Source organism: Gavialis gangeticus, unplaced genomic scaffold, assembly GCF_001723915.1.
Source record: "Gavialis gangeticus isolate Ggan-Ray unplaced genomic scaffold, GavGan_comp1, whole genome shotgun sequence".
Classification (NCBI taxonomy): domain Eukaryota; kingdom Metazoa; phylum Chordata; order Crocodylia; family Gavialidae; genus Gavialis; species Gavialis gangeticus.
In genome coordinates, this window is record NW_017729017.1 from 10524469 (window position 1) to 10533801 (window position 9333).

Below are 9333 nucleotides of genomic sequence, written 5' to 3' on the forward strand. Positions count from 1 at the left end.
AAGGCCACCAGGTTGGTCTGACAGGACCTGCCTCTAATGAACCCATGTTGGTTGCCCCTAAGCATAACCTCCCCCACTGCCCCTCGTGGACATGCACCAGGATAATTCTCTCAAAGAGCTTACCCTGGATTGAGGTAAGACTAACAGGCCTATAGTTTCCTGGGTCCTCCTTCCTCCCTTTTTTGAAGATGGGAACCATGTTGGTCCTCTTCCAGTCCTCTGGCACCACACCAGAGCACCACAAGTGCTCGTAAAGCTATGCTGGGGTCCTGCAATGACCTCAGCTAATTCTCTCAGCACTCTCGGGTAAAGATCATCGGGACCAGCTGATTTAAGTACATCCAGTCCCTTCAAAAGTTCCCTGACTTGATCCTCACTGACCCTTGGCCTGGATGCGCCTCCCCTGGGGCCTGAGGAGGTCCCAGTGGGGGGGGCGGGGGCGCTGATCCGGTCCCTGCTCAGGAAAATGGAGGCAAAGAAGTTGTTAAATAGGTTACCTTTGTCGTCTGGTGTGAGGACCAGATTGTCTAGCATGTCTTGCAGGGGCCCCACATTGCCTGGTATCTTTTTCCTGACCAACCTCCTGCAGCCCCGAGCAACCACAGTATAGTCCTCCCTGGTGATGGCCCCTCCCTTCCATTGGGTGTACGCCTCCCTTTTAGCTAGGAGACATTCCCAGATTCCTTTGGTGAGCCACAGGGGCTTTTGCGCCCTCCTGCCTCCTTTGATCTCTGTTGGGATTACCTCCCTTTGGGCTTGGAGGATCATCTCCTTAAGGAGCGACCACTCTTCTTGGACACCCGATTCCCCTCCCCTCCAGGACCTCAGTGCCTCCCTGACTATTATCTTAAGCTTATTGAAGTCTACCCTCCTGAAGTCTAGGGCTGCTGCCTTGCTGCAGGCCTTTGCCACCTTGTGCTGGATGGTGACTTCTAGCAGGCGATGATTGCTGTTGCCCAGGTGGTCAAGCATCCGCAGCCTCCTCACAAGATTGTCACCTGTGGCCAGCACCAGGTCCAACAGGGCGTCTCCCCTGGTGGGGCTGTGCACCTCCTGGGTTTGATGGAGATCCTGCATTTCAGCTAGGAACCTACATAAGTGGTCAGACCTGGCTGACTGCTCTTCCCAGCAAATGTCTGGAAAGTTCAGGTCACCCATCATGACCACGTCTTTTGAACTAACTACCTCCATGATGAGTTAATAGTATTTTATTCATTAATCTTTGGAAAGAGGTCGCTGCCCTGTGTAGATCAAAAGGCATCTGTGTGAACTGATATAGGCCCCATGGGGTTCTAAATGCTGTTTTTACTTTGTCCTTTGAGGCCATGGGGATTTGACAATATGCTTTTGTTAAATCTAATATCGATATATACTTGGCTTGCCCTATCTTTTCCAGCATTTTTTTGATTTTTGGCATCGGGAAACTATCAAAAGATTAAACTGAGTTCCCCTTTTTTAAAATCAGTACAAAGTTGGATGGTCCCATTAGGTTTTGGTACTACTACCAAGGGACTTCTCCACAGATTCTGGGATTTTTTGATGATGCCCAGGTTTAACATTTGCTCTATTTCACATTGCACTGGTATATACAGGGCCTGTGGCAACCCTTGCCAGTGTTCCCTCAGTATTTGGCCAGGGCTGGTCCTAATTTGGTGACAAATTTCTTGTGCTCTGCCTGGCACTTCTGTGAATACATTCTTAAATTTCCTAGGCAACTTATTCACTTGTTCTTTTCCCCCTTCTGGCACCTGGATTCCAATCATGGGTAATGTACAATTTTTTTCTTGTGCCTCCGTAATTTTTGGTGCCCATTTTTCATTCACCTTTTTAGGGTTCATTAAGTAATTTTCACGTTTCTCCCATTAAAAAAAATAGATTTACATGATAAACATGTTTTGTTTTACGTGGCCCAGAACATTCTACTTTATAATTTGCAGGACCTACCCATCTACTTATCATGAAAAGACTCTGCCATTTGGAGGATATTTGACTGGTGTGATTTGGCAACATTACTAGGACTAGATCACTATTTTGGAATTCTCTTTCTCTAGTACTTTGGTTATATCTTTTTTTTTAATTGCTTGACTTCTTTCTAAGTTACCTCCGGTGATCTGTCTTGCTTTCTCTAACTGTTCTCACAACTCAATGACTTGCCAAGGGCCCTGTTCATACATAGGCTCACTTTCCTTCCAACCTTCACATATAATATTAATTAGGCCTTGTGGCTTATGTTCGTATGTTAGTTCAAATGGAGAGCATCCTAAGGATGCTTGGGGCACTTTTTGTACTGCAAAGAGAAGAGGGAGTTTCCACCATTTAGTATCCCCTTGAATACTTTTCTGGGTGATTGCCTTTAATGTTTGATTAAATCTCTTGACTAGACCATCAGTTTTTGGGTGATATACTGATGTCCTAAGGTGTTGTATTTTAAAAGTATTACACATTCCCTTGATTACTTGGGACATAAACAATTTGTATCTTGGTTTGATAGTATCTTTCAAGGTATACCCACTTGGGTAATCCACCTGACCAACTTTTTTGCTACCTTCAGGGCTGTCATAACTTTCATGGGTACTGCATTGGGGTAGTGAGTTGCATAATTAACAAACACAAGGACGAACTGGTAGCTGGCAATGCTCTTAGGGAACAGGCCAATAATGTCCATGGCAATTTGTTCAAAAAGCTGTGTCACAATCTCTAACAGTTGTAAAGGGGGCCGGGGTGGTAACCGGCTTGAATACCATTGACATTTAGGACTGGATTGGCAGAATTGTTTCACTTGTTTATGTAGGCCCGACCAATACACTTGTAGTGTGAGCCACGCAGTTGTTTTATCTCAACCCAGATGTCCACCTAGGGATAGTGGATGGGCTATTCTTATCATATCCCTCTGGTACTGACAGGGTACCAAGATTTGCTCCACTTCCTCCCCGGCTACCTTCCCTTTATCTATGTGGTAGAGAATATGATCCCTTACCTCAAAGTGATGATAACTTGTCAGTAGCTGTAGCCACTCCACTACTCCCTCTCGTTTAGCAATGCTCTTTGCAGCAGATTTTGCAGCTTATTCCTCCCTTAAGTTTTTGCTGATGGTTTTTTCTAGATTGATGTTAGGATAGTTATTCACTTGATTTGGAGCCTGAGTTTCTTCATGGAAACCATTTTTCAATTCCTCTTCTCTCTTTGTCCCCATTTTGCTTTGAACCCTTCTGCCTCAAACTTGATTTAGTACTTTGTAAAAGTATGGCCAATCCCTTCCTAATAGCATTGGAAATGGGAGCATTTGGGCAAAACCTACTGACATTCTTCCAATGTAGTCATAACAGAAATTATAAGTCTTCTCCAGGGATATGTATATGATTCCCCATGGATACATACTATGGCAATGTTTGTATTGGGCTTGTCCTCTTTAGCATCAGTTAGTTCATGTGTCATTGTTTGTGCACAACGTTAACAAGTAGGGCTGGGATAATTATCCCAGTAGGGCTGGGATAATTACTGAACTGATCCAGACTTGTACTATGGGTTTTGGTACCTGTGAGGAGAGAGAGGAGATTTGGGGAATGGGGATCGAGACCGTGCCGGGAGAAAGGCACTTCCACAGCAGCTGTTCTTTGAAGTTGTCAGACGGTGGGGTGTGGCACACTGGAAAAAAAAAAAAGAGTGGGCAGAGATCCAGCAGGAGAGGACCCATGGTGTGGGGACTGGGATGGGGAGGTCCTAGGAGTCGGCTCTGGTTGGAAGAGAGGGACTCAACTGGAAGTGGAAGGCTGGGAGCCCTGGAAGAAGCGAGGACAGTTAACTCATCTACAAGAGGAGAGAGATGTGGCAGAAGCCTCAAGAAGAAAAAAACGGCAGATTCAAAGTGGTGTTATTTAAGATCAAGTTCATTTTTCCCTGTTTTTTTTTCTTGGTCTCATTCAATTTTAATTTGGACTGATTGTGCTTTAGGATCCATGGGAATTAAAAAAAAAAAAGAAGCAAGAGACCGAAGGAAGTTTTTTTTGTTGTTTAATAAAAGAAAAAATATAAACAGTTCAAATAGTTGACTTTACCTAATTTTATACATGTTGTTTTGTGTTAAATAAATGCAACAAAGTGACCTGAAAAAATAATTTAAAAAAAATTAAAAGAAAAAAAGAAAAGATTTTGTTTTGCAATAAAGAGAATTGATCAACCAAATACAAACTGGATTTTCTTCATGATAAAAATTCTGAGGTTTGTCCAGAAGAGCCGGAAGTGAGATATCAATCAAGAAAAAAAAATCTATTTATATTGCCAGTGTCCTTCTGTGTTAGTAACACCTCCCAACTGATAACATTGAATTAAATCAAGACATGGCAGGAAAGAGTCAGATTTAAAATGCGGAAGTACCCAAGTCAGGCCATCCGAGAAGTAAGAGCAAAAACAAGACTCTTGAGTAAAAAGGGAAAACCCCAGAGGACCTCACTTGTTCTGTTAAGCCTTCTAAAGCTACAATCCATTTGTTCTTCGTGATCCAATTTTGGACCTTTCCCTCTCTTTATCTGAGACTTTCTTTTCCAGGGTCGCTGATCCCCCAGCCTTTTAGGTCACTGTAGGGTGACATGACCAGATTCACTACAACCAAAGCATATTATTCCATGTTCTGTTGGTATCTTCCTTTGCCATTATTCCTGTTTTAGAGTCCTTTCCCTTTGTTTCAAGTTTTTTAGCCATTTAGAAAGTGTTTGCAAGTTGCAAGGCTTGTTTCATATCTTGGGGTTGATGTCACCTAACCCAACTCTGGGTCTCTTCATCAAAGTCTTCAAGGAACTGTTCTAGAGTGAATATCTCAATTACAGTCCTCACAGTTTTCCCATTAGATTGGATCCAAAGTTCTACCATGTCTCTCAGAATCTGAGTCAATATCCTGGATTGCTTTTTTACTTGTTTCTTAGGGGCACAGAATTATTACCTGTAGAGTTTGTGGGATATTTCTAATTGATACAAAATAGCTTTCTTCATTGTGGTATAATTGTTGGCCTTTGCTAGGGAAAGTGGCCTGTAAGCTGCTTGAGATTGACCTATCAGTAGAGGTCCTAACAAAGAGGCCCACCAGCTTGGATCCCATCCCACTGCAATAGCAGTTGTCTCAAAAGCCTCCAGGCAGGCTTCTACATCATTCTCACCCATCATTTTAAGGATTCGGAATTTCTTTGATGTCCCTAATACAGCCCCTTGTTCAACCTCCATCTTCTCACTGAGCTCTTGTTGTTAACTAAGCACTGTCATTTTTGCTTCAGCCTCCTGGCTCCTTACTCATACTAATTCCTCCAGATGTACATGTTGAGCTTGCATTATCTGTCCCACCACTTGATGGGCTTGCTGCCAATTTTTCAGAGCAGCCATCCTCACATGGGTTGCAGCACTCTCCATTACTGTCTCCTTAGATTAAGGAGAGTCCTTCTACTTTTCCAGCTTGTTTCAATTTCCTGGCCAATGCACTGCTGTAAGAGTTAAGATACGCCCACCAAAATAAATCACAATCTTTTGTTTTAATATGAACTGGTTAATTTTCTTTATTTTTTGCCCTCCAAAAATTTGATGGAATAAGATAAGGAAATAAACACAATTCTGAGAGATGAAGAAGATACCGTGTCTGCAGTTTAGCAAAAAATTATTCTCTTGCACAGTTATTAAGTCTCTCTTAGATAACTAATGTCTTAGATATATTTAGTTCCCTCTTTTTTTGGGAGCTCTCAAGTTCTTGGTTGATTGCCCCATTCTCCTCCACACAGGTCCCAAGCAAATGGCACTTTTATGCCACCTTGTATTTTCTACTGATTTCAAAATGTAGGGTTCACTTCTCTTTGTTAATCTTCATACACTCTGATTCCCTTCTCTTCTTCAAGTCTCTAGGATGTTACCTGATGTCCTCAGGTATCAGACTCACCAACTTAGAGTTCTCCCTTGTTACCTTACTTCAGCTTCCCAGGTAAGTCTATCTCCAGGATACTTCTTCCGTTCCCTTCTCTCTGTCTGTTGTTTCTCTTTTGTAGTCTCTCCCTAGTGCTTCTGTGTTTCTTTCTTCTTTTTTTCAGGAGCTAATTCTGGGCTCCGTTCCCCTTTAAATCCTTCTGGCCATCTCCTGCCTCTCTTGCAGCCAGCACTCTCTCCTTGCTTCCTCCATAAATGCTGCTCTTTGTTTATGTTTTAATCCGGGTCCCTCTCTTCTCCATCTGGGTATCCCCACCCCTTTCTCTCCTCCAACTCATTGCTAAGATAAGTTCTCTGTTTCCCTTCACTCCCCCAGAGTTCTGTGATGGGGCAGACTTGATGCCCCGTCACAGAAGTAAAATAGTTAAACATTAAAAAATATATATTCTTGTTTTGTTAATATTAATTATCCATGTCCTGTTAAAAAAAATATCTAAAATGCATAAGCTTGTTGTTTTAGTTAAGTAAAACAATTTCAATGTCTGGGTTTTTTGGTGATGGTTGTTGTTGCCCTCCTAATACAACATGGCAAAAATATCCCCCAAATATTCACGATTAATTTAGTAATAAATCACTACTTTAAAATAGATAGTGTGTATTCTTCTAAAAATGAAACCTACATCTATCTCTGAGTTGTGAATAATACATATTAAGTTTATATTAAACAACAAGAATGCACTTTTTGTAGAAAATAGTAATTACATCAAGACTTCTTCAACAGTGATTTAAATCATGATGTAAATAATGTTATAAATTGATTTGATTTAAATCAAATCCACCCTGAATCTAACCAACTGAACTAAATATTGGCCATAGACTTGGTGGGATTTTTCACTGGAAAGGACCCTCCATGAATTTGGGCTTTTTATTTTAAGTACTTCTTTTCATTCTTCCGAGCACCCCACACAATGCTGATCAGTTCTGGGTAACATCTGTTATCCAGTTCTGGGATCATCTAGTCCCTTAGATGATTTTTCCCATCATTCATCCAATTTTATCCAAGCACAAATACTTTAATTATTTCACCTGTTCTAGCAGGCAGGGAATGAACATTGGTATGGCTGCATTCCAAAACTAGTGACATACCAACATTGGAAATGAGTCACTGGGTCTACACGTGCCTTTTTAAAATGAGCTTAGCCTAAAATCCCCATTTTTAAGATGAATTAAGGCATGTGTCTACACTTGTACACCCTTAATGCACCTTAAAATGGGGATTTAAATCTATATGAGCCTAAATTTGATACCTGCAAAAAGCAGGTATCAAATTTAGGCACAAATAACTATGTCACATTAGCATACATGTAGATGTCCTAATTCTCATTAATGAGGTGTATCTCAATGGATACACACAGCATTAATACATATTAGCATGTCTGCACGTGCACCAATGTGGCATAGCTATTTGTGTCTAAATTTAATGTGCCTTAATTCATATTAGTGTGTCCACATGTAGATGCACACCTAAATCTCCTTAATGCACCTTAAGTAAAGGTTCATTAAGTTTAGGCAAGTGTAAATACACATGTAGACCTGCCAATTTTCACATACTTAGAGATATGATTTACTGAGCAAATTACACAAATGGGTTTGTTGTGCCTTCTTAACAATCAGGAAAACTTGGGATTGCAATCAAATCCCACCTGACTTTTAAGGAAATTTGGCCAAATTCAAAATTATACTTCTTAGATCCAAATGACATTTGAAATAATGAATTTCAGTTACAACCTGACACTCTGAGCCAAATTGGATATGTGCAACTTCACTTGAATTGAAACCGCACTGCAAAGCAAAATCACCATATTTCACACAATTCTTTCAATGAGTTGCTGCTACATAAACATATTCTTTACCGACTGGCAGTAGCACATGGTCTTATATTCTCCAAGTGGACTTCTTTCACTTATAGGACATCCTCATTATCAGGGACAATGGTTTGCAAACTCACCAATGAACCCCTTTTAAGTTCTGTAAACTTTCTAGCATAGCTAGACCCTTAAGGCAGATAGAAGAGCAACTTCCCAATGTAACTCATGGTGCTTTGCAGATATTTGCTGTGGGGTCCTGGGCACTGGGGAATCAAGCTTCTGTTTAAAGCAGCTGTGAGTCTGCAACTGCTCTCCCCTAGTGATTCCCCTCCCACTCCCAGCCCTGGCACTGTTTTCAGAATGGGAAGGGGAAAAGAGAGTGGAGGGAGCTCATCCTGTGGGTTTCCATCCAGTTCTGGAGGGTGGGGTAGGTGGATTGAAGCCCCCACTCCACTTCAGGGGGGCTCCAATCCACCTGCTTTCCCCACTCATCAGCTGAAAAAAACCAGACCAAACTCCCTCCCATTCCCCTCTCCCATTTTTAAAGCACCAGGAGCAAAGCTGAGCTGTGTCAGCTGAGCTGTGCTCATGACATACAGAGACAGATATTATTGAATGCACTTCATCTTGGACCTTCTTCATCTGAACCCTCATGCAATTAGGGTCCAGGTTGTTACAGGATTAGGCCATTTTAAAGCACTCTGAGCCATGCAGTTGTGTTTGGTTATGGCTGTAGATCACTTTCAGGGGCCAGATAACATGAACATTTTCACATCTGTCTGTGCCTTTAGATGTTCCACCTGTACTCATGGATATTTCTGGGAATCACACTTTAATACAGGGGTTGGCAATTATTTTGGCCAGAATGCCAATGAGGACCTTTTAGTGAGCAGCAGCATGCCGGGTCAGCACCCCCCTCCCACCCTGCTAAGTGGCCCCCATACATAGCCCAGAGCCTGGGATGGGGCCATGGGTGGGCAGAAAGCAGCATCCAGGAACAGGATGGGTGGGTGGGTAAGAGCTGTGGGTGCAGTGACAACACAGGACCAGGGCCTGGGGCAGAGCCACAATTCACTACCCGGTGCCCTGGCCCAGCCACTGCCCTCTGTGACTCCCCTCAGGCCTCTTCACAGCTCTACCTTGGAGGGGAGTTGGGGTGGGGGGCAGTGTGATGGCCTGAGGAGGGCAGTGGCAGTGACTGGGCCATAGCATGGGGTAGAGAGACAGCCCAGCACATGAGTGGCTGGTAGCAGGAGGAGGTGAGGGAAGCATGCTCCCTTCCCAGTTCATTCCTCCTCATGCTGCTGGTTGTGCAGCACATGCTGGGGTCCCAGCAGTGGCAGTGGCAACAAGTCTTACCACCTTGCTCCACCCTCCCATGTAAGATCCAACTTCTGGGCCTCAGAGGCTGCTCCTGCTTGTGCTGGCCTAGCCAGGCTGCTGTCATGTGCTTACTGTGGGCACACAAATGGGGGGGGACACATGCCCCTCCATGCCCCTCTAATTAATTGCCTATGATGTCACCTATGGTCAGGCACCCTGCTACCCAACCCCCCCCCCCCCCCCC